Source organism: Perissodus microlepis, chromosome 3 (assembly GCF_051167445.1).
Source record: "Perissodus microlepis isolate ML-2025 ecotype Zambia chromosome 3, ASM5116744v1, whole genome shotgun sequence".
Classification (NCBI taxonomy): domain Eukaryota; kingdom Metazoa; phylum Chordata; class Actinopteri; order Cichliformes; family Cichlidae; genus Perissodus; species Perissodus microlepis.
Genome location: NC_140463.1, coordinates 11,444,595 through 11,463,968, shown reverse-complemented (window position 1 = coordinate 11,463,968; position 19,374 = coordinate 11,444,595). Strand labels below are relative to the sequence as shown.

At 38.5% G+C, this 19,374-nt stretch overlaps 1 long non-coding RNA gene across 1 annotated transcript; it reads left to right on the top strand.

Annotated features, from left to right (window-relative positions):
* Nucleotides 1–937: 937 nt before the first annotated feature.
* LOC146389901 (uncharacterized) lies at nt 938–9,738 on the top strand. Its single transcript, XR_014798581.1, has 3 exons — nt 938–1,032; nt 5,019–5,105; nt 8,975–9,738. It is a non-coding gene; the product is annotated as an uncharacterized LOC146389901 (long non-coding RNA).
* Nucleotides 9,739–19,374: the final 9,636 nt, after the last annotated feature.

Sequence of the window (19,374 nt, the reverse complement as noted above, 5' to 3'; positions counted from 1 at the left end):
TCCACGTGAAAGACCAACACAAAGTGAGGCTGAATAATTACGCACACCCCACTTTTCAGTTATTTATTTGTAAAAAATGTTTGGAATCATGTATGATTGTCGTTCCACTTGTCACGTGTACAACACTTTGTATTGGTCTTTCACGTGGAATTCCAATAAAATTGATTCATGTTTGTGGCTGTAATGTGACAAAATGTGGGAAAGTTCAAGGGGGCCGAATACTTTTGCAAGCCACTGTAGAACACCAGTATGAGGTAAATGAATGTAGATCAAAATTTGATGGTACTTTTCTGTGTTCATATTTCCATCAGTGTGAACAAGATCTCAAACACCAAAGGTTAAAATGCAGCCGGAACAATGAAAGAGTCCCCACCATGAGCTACAGATGGCTGTAGACAATCTTTTGTACTTCTCTCCTGACATCCTACATACATACTGATGATGATTTGCTTGTGTAACGTGACATACCTCAGCCTTTAGCTCTTGCTCTGCTTCCTTAAGAATTGTTTCTTGGCAACCATCAACTGAAGAACCACACAACACTAGTTCAGCATTTGAGTTATGCAGTTAGGTGCCTTTTCATACTTGAATTAAAAAAATATATTCTGGAAATGGTCAGCTACGTTGAGTGGATTGAAAAGGATGTGGAAAAATAGCAGCCATTGTCCAAAGAAAAACATTGTAAGACCTTTAAAAAAGTCTGGAGAAACATTGTTCAATAGCACTTGAAAACATTACATGAAAGTCTGACTCATCGGAAGCAAAATATGAAAAAATGACGGGTGATTCGAGACTTTTGCAGTGTTGTAACTGTTTTGTTGTTGCTGTTGTTTGTATTTTTGTGTGTGTGCATAAAGAGTTCTGCTAGAGCAGCAGTTTCAATCAGCTCTGCTATCACTTGTACTGCCTGCACTGACGTCCTCTGTGTGTTTCATTGTGCAGAGAGTGATCCGGCTGCAGTCTCTCCTGCAGTGAGAACAGAATACGTCACTTATGGGCAAATCATCATCAAAGACAAGAAAAAAAAGTCAGGTACAGCTGATCTTCATTTTCTCCATCATAGCCATTTCAATCTCTAAATTGTAAAATCAGAATGCTACAAGCTTGGTGTAATGTTCATAATATCCACCACCCTAGTCTGCTCACATATTGATTAACACCAGGCTTATGAAAACATTTGGAAAGTTTTGCTTGTCTTCGTATTGGCTGCTGTAGAAAGTCAGAATCTGTCCAACCATTCTTACACCAGGATCCTGGAAGTTATATTTCACTAGCCAAATTTCCTGTCAGCACAAGGAACTGAAATTACGGGCACACACACACACACACACACACACAGTTAGTTTTGCCATGTATATACACTACAGGTCAAAAGAACAATCCAGTTTTTCCAGATTTATTGAAAATTCTCCACGTTAATGTCTCATTGCACTCTGAAATGAAAGCATTGTACAAAAAGACAACTGGAATTAAACAAGAAATTATAGAATTTATATTCTAAACTTCTGACTCATCAAAGTAGCTGCCTTTCGCAGATATAACAGCTGAGCACACGCATGTCATTCTCTCTACAATAGAAATCAAATATTCTTGAGAAAGTTCTTCCCTTATGTGTTGCAGAAGTTCCCATTAATGTGGCACTTTTAGGTTGCGTTGCTTTCACTCTTCTGTCCAGTTCATCCCAAAACAGCTTGATGGGGTTTCAGTCTGGAGACTGTGCTGACCACTCCATGTTTTCAAGCTTACCATCTTCTTCTTTTTTCCTGAGGTAGTTCAGCCATAGCTTGCACTAATGTGTTGGGTCATTATCTTGTTGTAGGATGAACCACTGACCAACTAGACACATACCAGAGTGTATGATGGTCTGTCTCACTTCTGTTGTTATTTGCTTTTTCTTGCCATTTTTGTAGCAACACACTACTTTCTGCAGCACAATACTGTTCAGCTGATGCATGTATTGTCTCGGGTTGCTTAGAGGATCCACTCGCAGGACTCCTGGGTAGCGTTCAAACAGAGATTGTTTATTACAGATCTTCACCAAGTGTATGTACAGACAGTGCGAAAGTTAGTGCTATATACAAGACGTGAGGGGCAGGGGTCCAGGGCTCCAGGGAAAACGGGGAAATCACACACGCGCTCAGAACAGCCTCTCTCCACTCCGCTAGCGACCTGTCACTCCTTCCACACTCCACACAGGGAAACACGGGGACGGGTCCGGGGAATCTAGGAACAAAGGAACACGTTAAGTCTCTGAGACAGAGGCACGGGAAACTTGAGCTAGGTGTGTACTGACAAGAGCCTTCACAACAATCCAGCGTTGAACAGCTGATCTCCTCCTTCTAATATACCAGCTGGTCTGATGAGGCCCAGGTGTGCATGATCCGGGAAGGCATGGACCGAGGGCGTGAACCCGCCCTGAGTTCCGCCCGGCAAAACAGGGGAGAGGGAGAGAGAGGAAAAAGAGAAGAGAAGGGGGGCCAGGAGTGGAGAGATGCTGATCAGCGCCTTGCCGATCCCGCAGGTCGTGACATGTATGGTACCATAATCTGTTCCAGCACTTCTTTTATGTTGGAACACATAAACATAAAAACACAATTACTTACTCCTGGTTCCCAATAACCTTGTTGTTGACACCGTTAGGTTCCCCCAGCTCACAGAGGCCCCCTGAGATCAACAAAGGATGCTGTTTAGGTGTTTAGGCTGTCTTCCTCCCTGCTCATCTCTGTGTGCTCGGTGCGTCTAGAATCCTACCCAGTGTCCCATGTACCGCATGACCCCTGGAAAGGCTAAATATAGGGGTCATCCTGAGAAATCCAATGTAGGAATTAGTAGCACCAGCTTTCAAGGCTTGATCAACCTCCATTGCTGCAGAACAGCTTTTAATTGTTAATCTGTTTTGTGTTCCCTGAAAGAAAGTCCTTTTACATAATACTGAAATTATTTTTCAGTTTTTATGGGTAACCTTACTTTACCCAAACCTTATGTCATAATCTTACATCTTTTTTTTCTAAAACAGCTCAATTATGGTTTCCAAAACAAACATAAAATAATGAAAATTTGATTTTTGCTGTGGCACCAGGACAGTGTGAGTCAAAACTGACGACAGTGTATGTGATGAATGAGCATAGCACATGTAACTCATTATTCTTAGTGTCATGTTTGGCCTCAATTGACTATCTTTACTCAGGTAGAGTGTGACTCCTTCAACTCAGGCACTTGTGTTTTGGGATTCTGGAGCCACATCTGGTCGATAGAACATTGGGTAGAGTCATAACCAGTGTTGGTCAAGTTACTTGAAAAAAGTAATCAGTAACTAATTACTGATTACTTCCCCAAAAAAGTAATCCCGTTACTTTACTGATTACTTATTTTCAAAAGTAATTAATTACTTAGTTACTTAGTTACTTTTTAAAAACACGATTTACAACCTGAATAGGTGATAAAGTGATAGATCTTTCAGCCCAATTCTACTTTTTCTGCATAATCCATCATACAAAATGTAATCAAATGGAAAAGTCTCTTTTTAAAACTTGTTTTATTAGTTTTAATCTTTTAACTTTATGCATCAAGCAAAAATTTAATTATATGCAACATTCTCTGACTGGAAGAAATTTGTTTAATATTTAAACCTATTTTCTGCACATTCCAGCACATAATTTATTTTTTTTGTGTGTGTTTACACTCACTCTTTCAAATAGATGCAAGTGAAACACAGCAGAAAATAAATAAAGTCAAAGACTAGCGGTCCTTTTGCTCTATTTTCACCTGTAAAGCAGGAGTAGGGTAGGCGGAGGTTTACTCTGGTGCAGGTGTGCCGCTGCGGTCAGTGGAAGAATCCGCGAGTTTCTCTGTGAATTTCCCATTACGTCATGTTGATCTGCACACAGCTGTTGTCACGAACGTCGCACTTGTCATGAGACATTCTCGCAAAAAAATCACGGTTTTAGTAACGCAGTAACGCAGCGTTCCTACGGGAAAGTAACGGTAATCTAATTACCATTTTTGCAATAGTAATCCCTTACTTTACTCGTTACTTGAAAAAAGTAATCGGATTACAGTAACGCGTTACTCTGGTCATAACTGAGGCTTATGTGCCAAAGCATCTCAGATGACGCCAAGATAAGTTTGCTACCTAGGTTTGGTGAACACAGATTTTGTTGATTATGTTACTGTAACTATGAGACATTCAAACTCTCCATTAAAGCAAAAAATTATTTTCTAACCTAGTCCTACATTTAAAACCACAGCAGCCTCTTCCTGTTATTGACTTTAGCTGGTGTGAAGCTCATAAAATTCTCATTGCTGTGTGTTCTGGCTTGGCTAATAACAGTGATAGGTGAGAAGCTGTTGCTTCTCTGCCTTGTGGTGAATAGCATCAGTCTGTGCTAAAAAAAAAGGAAAAAAAAAAAAAAAAAGTAACATCATCGACCTTCTTTTTTCACAAAACACCCACCCAGTTCCATGCGGTCATTCTGTGTTTCCTTGCAGAGGTATTCAGATGAGAGAACTGTGAAAAATTGTTGCAGTTATTAAATTTAACTGACACTTCTAAAATAAATAACCCCTCAGCCCTGTGTTGTATCTAAAATTATGGATAGAGGCTTGTTTTTTTGTTTTTTGTTTTTTGTTTTTTTAGTGATCATGTTTAGAAGAGCAGAACATGTTCGTATCAGGCAGAGTCGATCAACCATAGCACACTACAAAATAATTACATTATAGTATAATATAATATATTATAAAATGTTTTAACATTATTTGATACACATAGGTTCATAACTTTACATGATGCTGTGCTCAATAACCCAGCGCAGGACCATCTGTGATGAACTGGCAGAGTTTGAACAGTGCCAGTGGGATTTATGTACAACCTCAGTGTGTGTGTTAATACACTTTGAGTAATACACAAATAACAAATTGTGGTAATCACAAGTGGTAAAGCATACAGTATACTGCAATAATATAACAGTACTATTGCAGCTGTTCTACCTGCAGAAATTTATATGTACTTTACTCTGCAGAGAGCGATCCTGCTGCAGTGTACTCAGGAGTGAGAACAGAAGACATCAATTACGGACAAATAGCCTTCAGACCAAAGAGGAAAAAAGGTAAAGCTGCTCTGCACCTTTGAACTCGTACTTATACATCGCTATTCATTTATACAATTTAAGGCAATAAATTAAGGTGACAAAAGATCTAAAGTCAAAGTGAATTCAATATGAATGCAATTTCAATTTGAACTCTAAAGACAGCAATGTTACCATCATGGTCTAAAAAAACTAAAGTAAGACTATGATGGAAATAAGAAAAAATATAAACCAAAAAAATACTATTATGACCAAATGGCCAGATCAACAGTCCAGTGCACTTTTAAAAAGAAGGACTGCATCGACCAGCCCAACAGCACCAAAAGACCTGAAGGACCACAGAAGACAACTAAAGTGCTGGTGTCAAATTTGGAGTTGCTGATTCTCAACACAGCTACTTCATACTGAGCTGCAAATCCCTCTAATGCACTCTGGAGGTTACCAACAGATGAGGCCAGAAGAACCACATCATAATAGAAAGGTCATACCAAGGCCACCAAAGCAGAAACACTCTGCTTTGGGGCGACCGTGGCTCAGGTGGTTGGGAAGCGTATCTGTAACCGGAAGATCACCGGTTCGATCCCCGGGCTCTCTGTCCTGGTCGTTGTGTCCTTGGGCAAGACACTTTACCCTACCGCCTACTGGTGTTGGCCAGAGGGGCCGATGGCGCGATATGGCAGCCTCGCTTCTGTCAGTCTGCCCTTGCTTGCCTCCTCCAGTGTGTGAATGCGAGAGTGAATGAATAGTGGCATTGTAAAGCGCCTTGGGTGCCTTGAAAAGCGCTATATAAATCCAATTTATTATTATTATTATTACTCCACCTCTTAGCTGCACCCAGAAATTTTATCCATAAATGTTAGGAACAGAATCAGTGATGAAGTGCAGATTCCTGACAGATTCCAGTTCTGATGATAACATCATCATCAATAACAAATCAGATTTACTAACAGAAATGCAAACCAGGATCTTGCTATGGTTGTACAGGGACTGATCGGCCCGTAGCAACAGATCAATGAGGTAACATTTCCATTGCATGTCTACATCTTCAGTTGAGGTCAGCAGCACTCCATCCACACTGGATTTACTGAGTCACTTAATGGTTTGTCAGAATTGCTTCAAGGCCGATTGACAGTTTTGCTCCATTGTCTCACTGAGTCCTCCCACACTGGAGTTTTTACTTCACACTACTACTACTACTACTGTTGGGACTTGTCACCTCACTCCAGAGTCACATAAACGAGCTAAGCTTTATAGGAATTCATCTTCATGGCTTCCTTCATCTTGTGAGTTTACCATCTGTTTTGGGGGTTACTGCCATAACAGGTACCTTGCAGCTGCAAGGTTATAGGTATTATCTCCCAAGCCTCCTTCAGAATGCTGCTGGAGTTCTGCTAAGGATGGGAATTAAAGATCTCGTGAATTGGACCATCTGTCAGACACAACCAATACTTACCAGAGATTTGGGTGTGCCTGGTTTGACCAGCATCCTCCCCACCACCTGATCCAACTTAGCATCAGGTAGTGATCACTTGACAGCTCTGGTCCTCTTTTACCTGAGTGGAGAGACTGTGGTCCAACAACAAAACACCCCTTGGGTTCACTCCTACCCTGAAAGCAGCCAAGGAGAGAGGTGCTCGTGGGGGAACTGGGGCTTACCCCATAGGGCCCAGATATATATATATATATATATATATATATATATATATATATATATATATATATATATATATATATATATATATATATATAGATATAGATAGATAGATATATAGATATATAGATATATATATAGATATATATATAGATATATAGATATATATAAAAATAAAAATTACACACACACGTGTGTTTCTCACGTGGTGGAATTGACCAAAATGTCAGATACAAAATTTGACTTGTTCTGGTTTGGTTGCGGCTAACGTGTCTGCTTTCAGTTACAGTAATTTGAACATTTGATCTCATTAACAGAGAATTGTTAGTTGCTTTTGACATTTTACAATTATGTTTAATCAAATTTTGTAGTCATAAAGAAAAATGGAGGATTACTCATTAAAAGTTACTTATAAAAACTCCTCACTGTATATTTTCCCCCTTCATTGCAAATCACCACCCATATTGTACACTTAAATTCTGAAATTATCTTTGATAAAGTTAATGCTTTTGACAGGTTGACCACATACATTCATCTTGCTGATTATGATCATTAAATTTTATTTGATTGGGAAGATTCAGTTTAACATTTTTCTGATACAGACCACGAGACTGATGAGCTGCACTGAAGTTAAAGCTGTTTGCTTATTTGCAAAACACAACAGTTCTACCATACTCATTTAAATGAAACCAAAATGCAATGCTGATAAAAGGCTAATAACCAAACATTTTTAAAATCATGAGTTCATTTAATATACAGGAAAAAAGCCATCCAAGCCTAACTGGCCCTGTGAAAAAATGCTGAATATATATTTTTAATTTCAGCCACACTGCAGGGTTTATCAGTATGTATGGTCTCTTCAACGTTATGCCAAAGCGTCTTAAATATAATTAAAATAAATTATGACTATGCCACTCCCATAATATCTTTCTTTTATTTTGTCTATTGAGAGATGGAATTGCTGCTGCGAGTTTGGATCATTGTCATGCTCCACAATCCAAGTGTGCTCGAGCTTCAGGACATCAACTGATGGTTTTCTCCTGCAAAATGTTCTGATAGAGGCGATAATTCATTGTTCCACCAATTAAGCAGCAAAGCAGTCCCAGACTGTCACACTAGCATCACCAAGTCTGACTGCTGGTATGATGTTCTGCATTCACGGTGTGTTTAGTTGACATTGGACCATTATCAAAGATGATTTAATCTGGGAAATTAAATCTGGCAGCACTGGTTTCAGTCAGTTCCTCCTGTATTAGGTCAGTTTAAACACCCAGGAAGTGGGATTTTTCTTGAAGCTAACTACTAGCGTTAGAAGGTTAGCAGTAGGTTTAACGTTCATCATGTTCACCATCTTCTCACTATGCTAACATTTGATGATTTGGATGATGATGAGGAAATGATGATGAGTTTTGGAGGTTTTTTCACTATAATCCTGGAGCTGTCACTATGAGACGTATGAAGACATGAACGGAAAAGTCTAGAGATCCTTAACTGAGTGCACCGAGCCTCTGAAACTGTCCTTTAATAGAATGAATCAACTTTTTGTTGTGAACATTTTTAAAGTTCTGCATGTAAAACCACAGTAGCTACTTCCTGTTTACCCCAGTTAGTCTGAAGCTGGTGAGAATTGTCTCTGCTGTGCGCTCTGGTTTAGCCAATAGCTGTGATCATGCAGTGAGAACCTGCTTGCTTTGTGCTTTGTGGTGAAGTGCATCAGTCTGCATTGAAAGACGATGGCAGCTTTGTGGTCGCCCACCTTCCTTTTCACAAAAATACCCCCCAGCTCTTTCTGGTCATTTGTTGTTTTACAGTAGAGATGCTATGAGAAGAGAACTCTAAACATCTGCTGCAGTTTATGCAACCTGTCACTTCATCTAACCTAATGCTTAGATTAAGCTAATGCAATGATAAGAATAGATAAGTATAATTCACTTTAATTGGCTGGTCAAAAAAAAAAATCCTTGACTCTGCGTAGTACATAAAATGGCAGCGAAGACTTGTTTTTTTTTGTTTTCTTTTTTTAGTGCTGCTGTTTGTGATCTGCTCAGCCTGTTAATCTTAGGGTGGAGTGAGAAAGAATAAGCTGTGTCTGAGCTGGTTCCCTTTGAAGTCTGAACTGGGACTGTGTGTGATGCAGAGAGGTGGAGATTGGAGGTCTTGATTGAACTACAAAGCTTGTAATCATGTTTCCTGTTGTTTTGTTTGTTTGTTTTTAATAACTGTGTGTGTTTGTGTTCAGACTTTAAACCAGAGCCAGACGTCGTCTACTCTTCACTGAAGTAGTCCACCAGTCCAACCATTGATGTCCAGCTGCTGGTCTCTAACTGGTCCCCCCAGCACCTCCACAGACACATCCATATGTTGAAAAGATTTTTTTGATGTTTTGTGTCTTTTATTTGACTTATTACATCCTCCTCCACTTACAAATTCAGGGTTGCAGTGGGACTGGAGCCTATCCCAGCTGCCGTAGGACAAGACTCAGGGTACGCCTTCAGCAGATCCCCAGTCTTGCAGGGCTAACACAGAGAGAATTCACACCTACGGCAATTTAGAGTCATCAATTAACCTAACCCCACTAACTGAATGTTTTTGGGCTGTGGGAGGAAGCCAAAGTACCTGCAGAGACCCACACAAACGCAAGGAGAAGATGCAAACTTCAACATCAGCAATACTAATATAAATATTTTAATATATCTTATGTTGTCAGTAACTTTACTGTTATTTCCATTCTTGTTTGTTGGATCCAGCTCTTGTTCTCATGGCAGCGATCTGATTTCTTATTAAACTTTTGTTCTCTTGTGTGTTTCTCACGTGGTTCTGTGGGTTTCACTGAATTGTCAAGTGACAAATGTGAACAGTTCCGGTTTGGTTGTGGCTAACCGAAACACTCAGTGTTGCAGTCAGTACAGTCAGTTTGAAGAGAAGTTAACTTGAACATTGGTGTATAACCATAGACAGTTTTTCATTATATTACATTACAACAGTTTTTCATCAAATGATATAGACGAGAACAAACACACTTATCAATTATTGCTATTATTATTATTATTATTATTATTAGTAGTAGTAGTAGTAATATTGCTACTCCCCCTGGGAAACATTCATAGTATCTGTCTCCATACTTTGAGATGAAAACAAAAGGCTTTAGTTTTTTGTCTGATAAACTAATAATAAACTAATAATTCATGAACGTGTGACTCAGAGTAATTACTGGAGCACATTTCCTGACCCAGCACAGAGCCCCTCCTCTTAAACCTGTCACTGAAGCTTGAAGTGGCCGTACTAATTGTCTATTGTCATCTACTGTTAAAACTAGGTCACACAGCGGGGCAGCTTTTAAATTTATATTTATACGTTTTAAATGACATTAATGCCACTAACTGGAGAGATTTCATTTCTCTTCTGACCTGGAAGCATCTCAGGATCACTTCACAGTAAATACATTTGGACAAAAGCCAAAGTAACAGTCCGTAAAAGCCTAAAAACAAGTGACCTCATTTCATTTGTTAGCACTCAGTTTAAAGCAGCACACAGTCAGAGACCTGAAACAGCAACAGGAAATAAAATGAGAGCAGCACCACAAACACATAAAAAAGACAGACGACACAAGGTTTAACCAGTGACTTTGCCTCAATACCAAACAGAAAATCCCTCTTTGATTTAGTACAGATTAATTACTGAATTACAGGAAAGAAAAATATAATTAAATAGATTCCATGACCCCAAATTATTGATTCATAATCATAATAATAATTATAATAACAATAATAGTAGTAGTAATAAACTTCTCAGATCAGACGATCAGTCTTACATTTAACCTGGTCACAAAGCCCAAACACTCTGACGCTCACAGTGTTTATTTAATCCCATCATGAAAACATACTTAAGTGAAAATAGTTTTTATCCACAGTTAATTAAAATAAAACAATGCCGTCTTATCAGGAAGTGCAAATCCTCACTGTTTTAAGTGTGCTGTGGAAGTGTAATTGGTTATTTGATAGTCAAACATCTCCCTCTAGTGGCCATAAATAAACAATGCACATTTACACCGCTAATTCATCAGGACAGCTAAAGACTCAACACTGTTCTTTCCTTAGACTGTACAGAAAAATACTTCTTCTACTGCGTGTCTTTCATATTAAAAGCTCATTGTGAATGAATGGCTGTAAGGTTTTAATGTGAAAATATCAGAGCAAGTTTGAACAACCTTACCAATATAAACATTGAAAATAAACATAAGCTACAAGAAAATATAGACTCAGTGTCTGATTTGTGCTTTTTTATTAATGTAGTTTTAAAAACGGTCAAAGTCGATATTTTATATCAGCTTTTAATGGGTATAATAACGTTATGGTCCATAGGCAGGACTTTGTTTTTCATTTCATAGACTGAAATGTGGGCTCAACATGTTTAAAATGATAAAGATCTACAGAAGAAAATCCTAGACTCCAGTTTTTCATCATTCAGTGATGCAGTTTGTTTTTCACTCGGTGTTGCCAGCAGCAGAGTTCAGTTGGCGAATTATGGGAACTGAATAATTCGATTTCCAGTTAAATTAGACATGTACAAACATGATCATCAGCTGCAAACATCCTTAAATTTTACCTCTAGGGAAGATCGAGTTAGCATGAATCTGAGAAACAATGAAGCTCAACAAAAGTAAAAACGTTTTTTTTTTTTAGATTAGTTTTATTTAGTTTGTAGTTATGTTTTGTTTTTGTCACTTTGTCAGGCTTAAGCTGGCATTGTATTCACATTATTAAACTCTTGAGATCACAAACTCATGAGAAACGTTACTAAAATGAAACACTTCTTTCAAATTGTACGAATAAGGTGGACAACAAACTACAAATTGATTTTCAGTCAAATCTTCTCTGATGTCCGACTGGTACAACCAGACTTGATGTGACGCTGGCTGTCTCTTTATACCTGATATTAGCGTTCATTAGATACATAAAAAAAAAAAAAAAACAGCAGCTGTTGATTGAATTTATACCTGTGCATGATGCAAATATGTCTTTATATTTTTAACATGTTGCATTTTAATATTTCTGGATGGCATTGTCTTTGCCTCCAGTAACACTGTGAGAAATCTTGGAGTCATGTTTGACCAGGATACGTCTTTCAATAAACATTTTAAACCAATATGTAGAGCTGCTTTCTGTCATTTCATTGGTATCTCTAAAATTACAAAAATCTATTTTCAAAATGACTCTTAGCTCAGATTAAAATTAGACTTACAACTTTCCTTTTTGATAATGCATCTAAGTTAATGCTGGATCAGGTGACCCTGACTCCTCCCTTAGTAACAATAAAACAGGCTTTGGCTGCTCGGGGATTCCCGTGATGGTTTTAGTTTATTTTTCAGTCATTTTTTTCACTTCCCATCTGTTTACACACTCCTACAGTAAGTGTAACACACACAGATTCAAGGTCTGAACATCTGTCTCAGCTGTGGGAAAAATATGACAACCAATAAAATTGTAAATGGGAGGGAACAGCAGTTGTCCTCAACTCACCAGTCTGTTAGTAGGTCAGCAATCACCCCGGCCTCAGCAAGCCAATTCTCCCTTTAGGCTGTTGTATACAGTAGGCCGAGCCTGCACAGACACACAAAATATCAGCTCATCAGCATTTTAATAATGCAGAGAGCAGCAAATTGTTCACCATATACATTTATAATCTAAGCCATCTTGAGTCTGGCCATATGTCACACCTGCACACAGAGACACAATGTCACAGCAGTGTTTACAGTGCGGGCTGCAGTGACTGTTATCTACCAACATCCCTCACCACACAGCCTTGTGCTGTTGGAGGCTTCTTGCTGTTAAAGGGGGGATTTTATTGTCATTACTAAATGTTTGCTCACAGTGTGAGAGGTGGGACTTTCTCTCTAACAGTTCAGTATAAAACACCTTGAAGGAATGTTGATTTGCTGATATTTGATTGATATTGATAAACATTAACTGAAATGAACACAAACCCTAACTTCCCCTCAGGGACTTCTGAGAAATTGACTCATCCATAAACTTGGATTTCAGTCATGTAAAGACTTGTTTTTGTTTACCTTGGAATGAATTCCAGCTGCAGCTCTCACAGCTGCTCCATCAGAGTTGAAGGACAAAGGAAAACTAACACATTGTAAGGTATTTTAGATGAACTTATCATCTTATAGTGAGAGATTAGTCAGACTAATATACAATGAATAATCTGCACTGAGACAATTTAAGATTGTTTAAGATTTGAGTCCAAGGCTGAAATCAAATAGTCAGAACATTCCCTGCTCCGTCTTTTCCTCACTCGGTGGACGTCCATGGAAAACACGATGAGTTGAAGGAAACGTTCCCACAGTGTTCCTTCGTACAGGTCATGTAAACATGTATGAATATCTATAACATTATTACCAGGGTTAAAAAATACACAGTGATATTTCTCAACCAGTTGATCCTTTAAAAATGTTAGTCTTTTTATTTTTTACAAAGCCAAAGTTGCAAAGTGCGTCACAGAGGAAAGAACTTAATGTGAAGAAGGTTTTAATAAATAGAGTAACATGTGTACGGGTTTCCGTCTGGACAGCGAGTGAAGAGGGGCTTTCATCCACCACAGACGTGCTCGTGTGTCACTGGAAGATGATGACCTATGAGCCTATCAAAGGCTGATCGTTTAAGTGGTCCAGATCCAGGTAAGAAAGCAACACTGAATTGAACAGTTGAAAAGAAAAAACACGATAAAAAATATTTAAGAACACTGGATGAAAACACAGACAATGGCTTCTGTGGGAAATTTAGTTTAACACTCAGTTTCACTTCAGTCTTTGTGCTTCACTTTCAGATTTTAAGGCTTACTTGTGGTTCCTAAAGTATTTAAAAGTTTAGTGGGAAAGTGTCACCAAATGGTGCTCTGATTGTTGGTGTTTTCTCTGCATTATTGTAATGTCCTTACTTTACTTTATAAAGAACTTTGAGACAACTGTTTGCTTTGATGCATGCGTCCATGCAGGCGGCATCCTTCAAGTTGATTTCAAAGAAGTATAAAGTATAATTTATGGTCCACAAATGTGTAAAATAGTAAATAATCTGATTCTTGTAAAGTGTGTTTCTGCTCTCCTGCAGCACTCAAAGCACTTTACGCATTCATACAAGCACTTTATTTCTATAACAAGTGCTTTCTGTCTAATATTCATAAATTCATACTCCAGTGCATGCCTCAGAGAGCAACTTGGTGTTAATATCTTGCCCAAAGATATTTGACATGCAGACTGGGGCTCAGCCATCAACCTTCCAATCAGTAAGTGACCTGCTCTACCTCCTGAGCTACAGCCACCCCAAATGTACATCCTCACGCTTGTTTCCATTCGGACAGCAAGAAAAGGGGAGGGGCTGTTCTCTCCCACTGGATACTTGCTTCCTCACAGTCCTACAAAATACTGTCTCCTAACTTTGTGGAAGTAAATGCTGTATATGTCTGAGGGATGCTGGAATGGGGACAGTACCAGGATATGTGACCACTGTAGCCACTGTCTGTGTTTTAGCGTAAGAGTGGGTTTCACTGTTGTGACAAAACACAGACAATAGCTGCAGTGAGCTTTTTACTTTGTTTTCAATTCTTTGGCCCTTTGTATGTTAGCACTTCCCCTTTCTCCATCAACACTAAAAAAACCCTCTCACTGCTACCCACACTGAACTGTAAACTCTCCTTAAAACCTCGATTACACTCATTAGACTCCAACATGGACGGCTGAAAACTATGGCAGAGCAATCCTTGAGGTCTGTTTGAAGTTTGATGATTAGGCGTTGTCGGCACATTTTAATACAAGTTGACTGCAGACAAGACACACCTACAGTCAATTTATAATCATTATTTAATCCAACAGTTTATTGTTTTGTAGTAGAAAAACCTGTCAATCATGAAAACATCAGCTAAAAACCCTGTTTGAGCATGACTCTTTATTCCTGTTGATTTGTAGAAGAGAAAAAGAGAAGAAAAGAAAAAAAGCAACAGAAAAGCAAAACATCCTTTCACTGTTTTGAAGACAGGAGGATCTCCCGACATGTTCACACATGCTGTATGCAGTTCCTGTCTGGGCCTGTTACGCAGCAACAGAAACAAAGCGCAGAGCCTGATTTAGTTCATGCTTTCAAGCTTTTTTATCTCCTTCACCACCGTTAGATTCAGGAAGACAAGAGTTTCATCTTCATGAAGACTCCACAAAAAGTGGTGGCGCTTGCTGTCTCACAGATAGAAACCATTAAAAGAACAGTACGGTGTATCGAGAGAGTACAATTACTTCGTAGTGATATGCATCTCACACTGCTGTTATTGACTCAGAAATCTAAAACTTTAACACTCCTTCTTTCTCCTTCATTCAATTTTTTTCCAGACAAACACAGGTGAACTCCACAGAACGGACCTGGCTGCTGTGTGGAGTGACTCACACTCAAGTTTATTCCGAAAGTCCCTTGTTTTCAGTTTTCTTTATGAATCAGTTAAATTTCCCCTCTGAGATCAGGATCAAGCACTGATCCTTGTTAAGTCCTTGAGCATTTCCTCTTTATTTATTCTTATCTTTCATCAGTTCTGCTTTCCAACCAGTTCATGTAAAAGAGTCGTGCAAGTTTTTACCAAAGATAGCTCGTGTTCAAACATGAGCTCGAGACAACATCAGGATAGGAATGATGAACCTATAACATTTTACAAATCAGGACGTGTGTGTGTAAGTGTGTGTGTGGGTGGGGGCATATTTTTCCACTTCATGTTCTCATTCAAATGAAAACAGCTCGCTGAGGGATGTGCCTGTTCTTCAAGGTTTAAGGCTCTGCCCACTGTGAGCTCCTTTTTCTAAGAGTTTGAAGGCTTCATGCATTCTCCGTGGTGATCGAGGATATAATTTTGGGGAAATTAGTCAAGAATTATTTTCTTTTTAATAATTTAAACCCAGCGAAATCGAAAGAGTTTGTGACATGTTTCACTGTGACTTTGGTCAAGCCTCGAATTTGATCTCACGCAGTCAAATTTGAACTCCGGTCCTGTTATTTACGGATAATATCAGCACGCAGGATTTTTAAAAACAAAGGTCATCAGACATGTCTGCAGGAATATGCATATTTTTTTGTTCGATTCTGCTGCTTGCTGGTGTCTTTGTGTCCGTGTCTGCAGGTGAGATAACTGTATGTAACATAAAGAAGAATAAAGAGTTTCAGAGTGGTTTACGTGTGTACAATATGATATAATACAAAGGTATTAGGTGCTTGTTAGACAGTGTATTTGTTTGAAACTGAATATGTGATATAATTGTTTAATAAATAAAGTTTGCTTTAAGCCGCTCATCACCGGGGAATGTTTTTGTGGAACCTTCAGGAAGTTAATTAAACATGTAAGCCCTAAAAAATAAGAAGACAAAGGTCTGTGGAGTCTTTCCAAAAGGATCTGGTGCTGATATTAAAACGTCTCTGAGAAAACCATCAGCTTCCATTTACCACGAGCTCCTTATTCAATCTAAACAGACTAGCTCTTATGTAGTACTTTTCTACCTGAGCAGTCAAATCACTTCATACATGTCTCAGTCAGCAGTGCTTTATGTCATATTTATTCACACTCACACTCCTGCTCTACCTCCTGAGCCACAGCCACTCTAATCTACAACTGTCATCAGAGTTTTAGACAATTCAAGCAGCAGGACTTTGACGTTAAACTGAGGTCAAAGTGCCCACAGATGATGAGAAGTAACTCTTTGTGCTATCAAAATCTGAGATTTTTGGCTTTTCAAACATGTCCCCTGATGTCTTGGCAATCAAGAAAAAAAAACAGATGTACTTCACATCATAAAAATAAAAATAATTAGCTCAAATGTCAAAGACAGTAAGCAGCATATTAGAAGTTAATTGTTATTTTTGTGATTCCACTGATGTGGCACACTTGGTAGTGTCCACTAAATACTTCTCAAGTGTGCTGGTTTCTGAGGCTCCTCTTTTGACCCACAGTGTCCTCAACATCAGTAGGAAAAAGTTTTTTGAGTGTCTTGTCTTATCCTCACTCACTTTGCTCTGTGTTGTTTCCTCTTTCAGAGCACAAAAGCATCACAGTTCAGTCTGGACAGAACGTCATTCTACCATGTCAAGCTCCAAATGATAAGGGTTCCATCAGAGTGGTAAAGTGGACCAAACCTGACCTACAAAAGAAAATAGTACATTTGTATGTGGATCGGCGATTTGATCTCGAGGATCAGAATCCATCTTTTAAGAACCGGGTGGATCTGCAGGACAGAGAGATGAAAAATGGAGACGTGTCTTTGATTCTGAACAATGTGACGATTAATGATGCAGGAACATACGAATGTAGTGTTATCCAGAAAAAAGACCTCAGCCCTTTCACCACTACTATAACTCTTGACCTGGACGTTATTAATTCTAGAGGTGAGTTATGAGAGTTCAGCGTGTCAGTGATCAAAGTTGAATCTGCTTCCTGGTTGTTGGATTCTGTTCTGTTCTTCACTCATCACCTACCTGACACCTCACACCTGTTTCTCACCTGCAGGTCGGGCAGTCCTACCAGTAGGACGAAGTGTAAGTGGTTCTTTTGGACTGGCCGTTGGTCTGTATGTTCCTGTTGTGCTTCTTGTTGTTGCTTTTGTTTTTTAGCTACAGAAAATTTAAAGAAATCAGTCAGTGTTCAAACCAACCTCAGTTTTTTTTGTTAATGAAAACAAGAAAAGAAAAATGATCTGAGGACAGACGGACATTAAAGATGGGGAACATTCAGCTGCAGATTTCAAACATCTAAAATTTTAATTTCTTTCACATCTGTTGGACTGATTGTTGGTCTGACAGTTTCTGGTCTGCTTCTTCTGGCCGTTGTTTTTTTTCATCCACAGAAGATATAAACAACAACAAAATCAGGGTCCATACCACCCTTCTGCTGGAAAGTAGTAGGTTGACATTTTTCCAGAGAAAGGAAGATGATAAGATGACAGACATTTTAATGCTTAACATCCAGCAGGCCATATCAAATGTTAAGTTCTTGATTTGATTTTACATTTTAAATGTTCAGTTTCTTGTGGTTCCATCTGTTGGACTCACAGTTGGTCTGTCTGTCTTCTTTTTACTTTTGAGGGGTTAAAAGAAATGAGTCAGAATCTGCACAAGCTCCCCAGAGCAGAGTAAAATGAGTTGGCTAAGTTAGTCATAAAAAGATCAACATTCTAAACCAACCACTTTGAAAACAGTTTATTTTGTTCCTGCTATACTTTTTTGTTTTACATTTCTAAATTTTGATTATCTTTACATTTCCTTTTGCATAAGAACAAAGTCTGACTGTCAAGAAGTCCTGCACTATAATCCACTTAAGTCTCAATTTCATTGTTCCTGTTTATAAAAAGCAGGAAAAATCCATAAATATGTTTAAACGTTTATGCTCCAGTACTAAAACAGTCAGTGTTCAAACCAAGCTCAGTTTTAATGAAAAAAAAGATGATCTGAGGACAGACAGACTTTAAAGATGTTGAACATTCAGCTGCACATTTCAAATATCTAAAATTTTTAATGTTTTTCGCATTTCTCTCAAACATCATGTCAAGTCTGCCTGCAGCTTTATGACCTACAGTTTTTGTCCACCTTCAGTATTTTAATATGTTTTGCTCACACCAAGTTAAACTGTATTACGCAGGAACATTACTCTATGTTCTGCTGTATTAGAATCAGTGAGCCGAGTTTATATTCTTTTTAAAATACCGTTTATATTTTTGTCATGCTTTTGTGGAAAATTCACAAGTTCACTTTGACCCAAACCCATTGTACATATATGCATATTATGTTGTGTTTTTCTAATTAAATATCCAGTGTCGTGTATGTTGCAGTGTTGGAATCAGTGAGTGTGTTGGTTTCAGCTTCAGGTTCAGCAGCTGTTTGTGACATCTGGATGGGTTTGACTCATCATGTTTAGTCAGCATAAATACAGATGCTGACTAAACCAACTCACAACACAAACACAAAAGCATGTCACAGTGTGTGGGAAAATCACTGTGGATTATAGAAGGTGATAATATGACAGCCACAGGACTGGCCGCGCTTTCCTTGTCGGTTTTGTGTTTTCATCTGTGTAACATAAATAAAGTTGCATATTTGGGAACACCTTATTGGTTTTGGTGTGATTGTTGGTTTAGTTAGTTCCTTCACACACCAATGACTTGGGCTGTGGTGTATTAGTAAATCAAAAAATTAACTGCCTGAACAATAATGTTCACTTGGATGGGTTTCAGTGAGTGATTAGAGGGACTGCTGTCCAACTTGCCATTCTTTGTGAAGTTGATTTTCCTGATTTTTAACTGGTTTTGAAAATAACTTCTGAATCAGTGCTGGAATGAGTATTGATTTGCTGCTTTATGAGAAACATGAATTGAAATGAACACAAAAATAAAAAAGGAAAATGAAACTGAAACTTATCAGTCCCAGTCTGGTATTTCATGAAATCTAACTTCCCCTCAGGAGCTTCTGAGAAACAGACTCATCCATAAACTTGGATTTCAGTCATGTAAAGGCTTTTTTTTTTTTTTAAATCCCAGCTGCAGCTCTCACTCTGATCACAGCTGCTCCATCAGAGTTGAAGGACAAAGAAAAACTAAAACATTGTAAAGTACTTTAGATC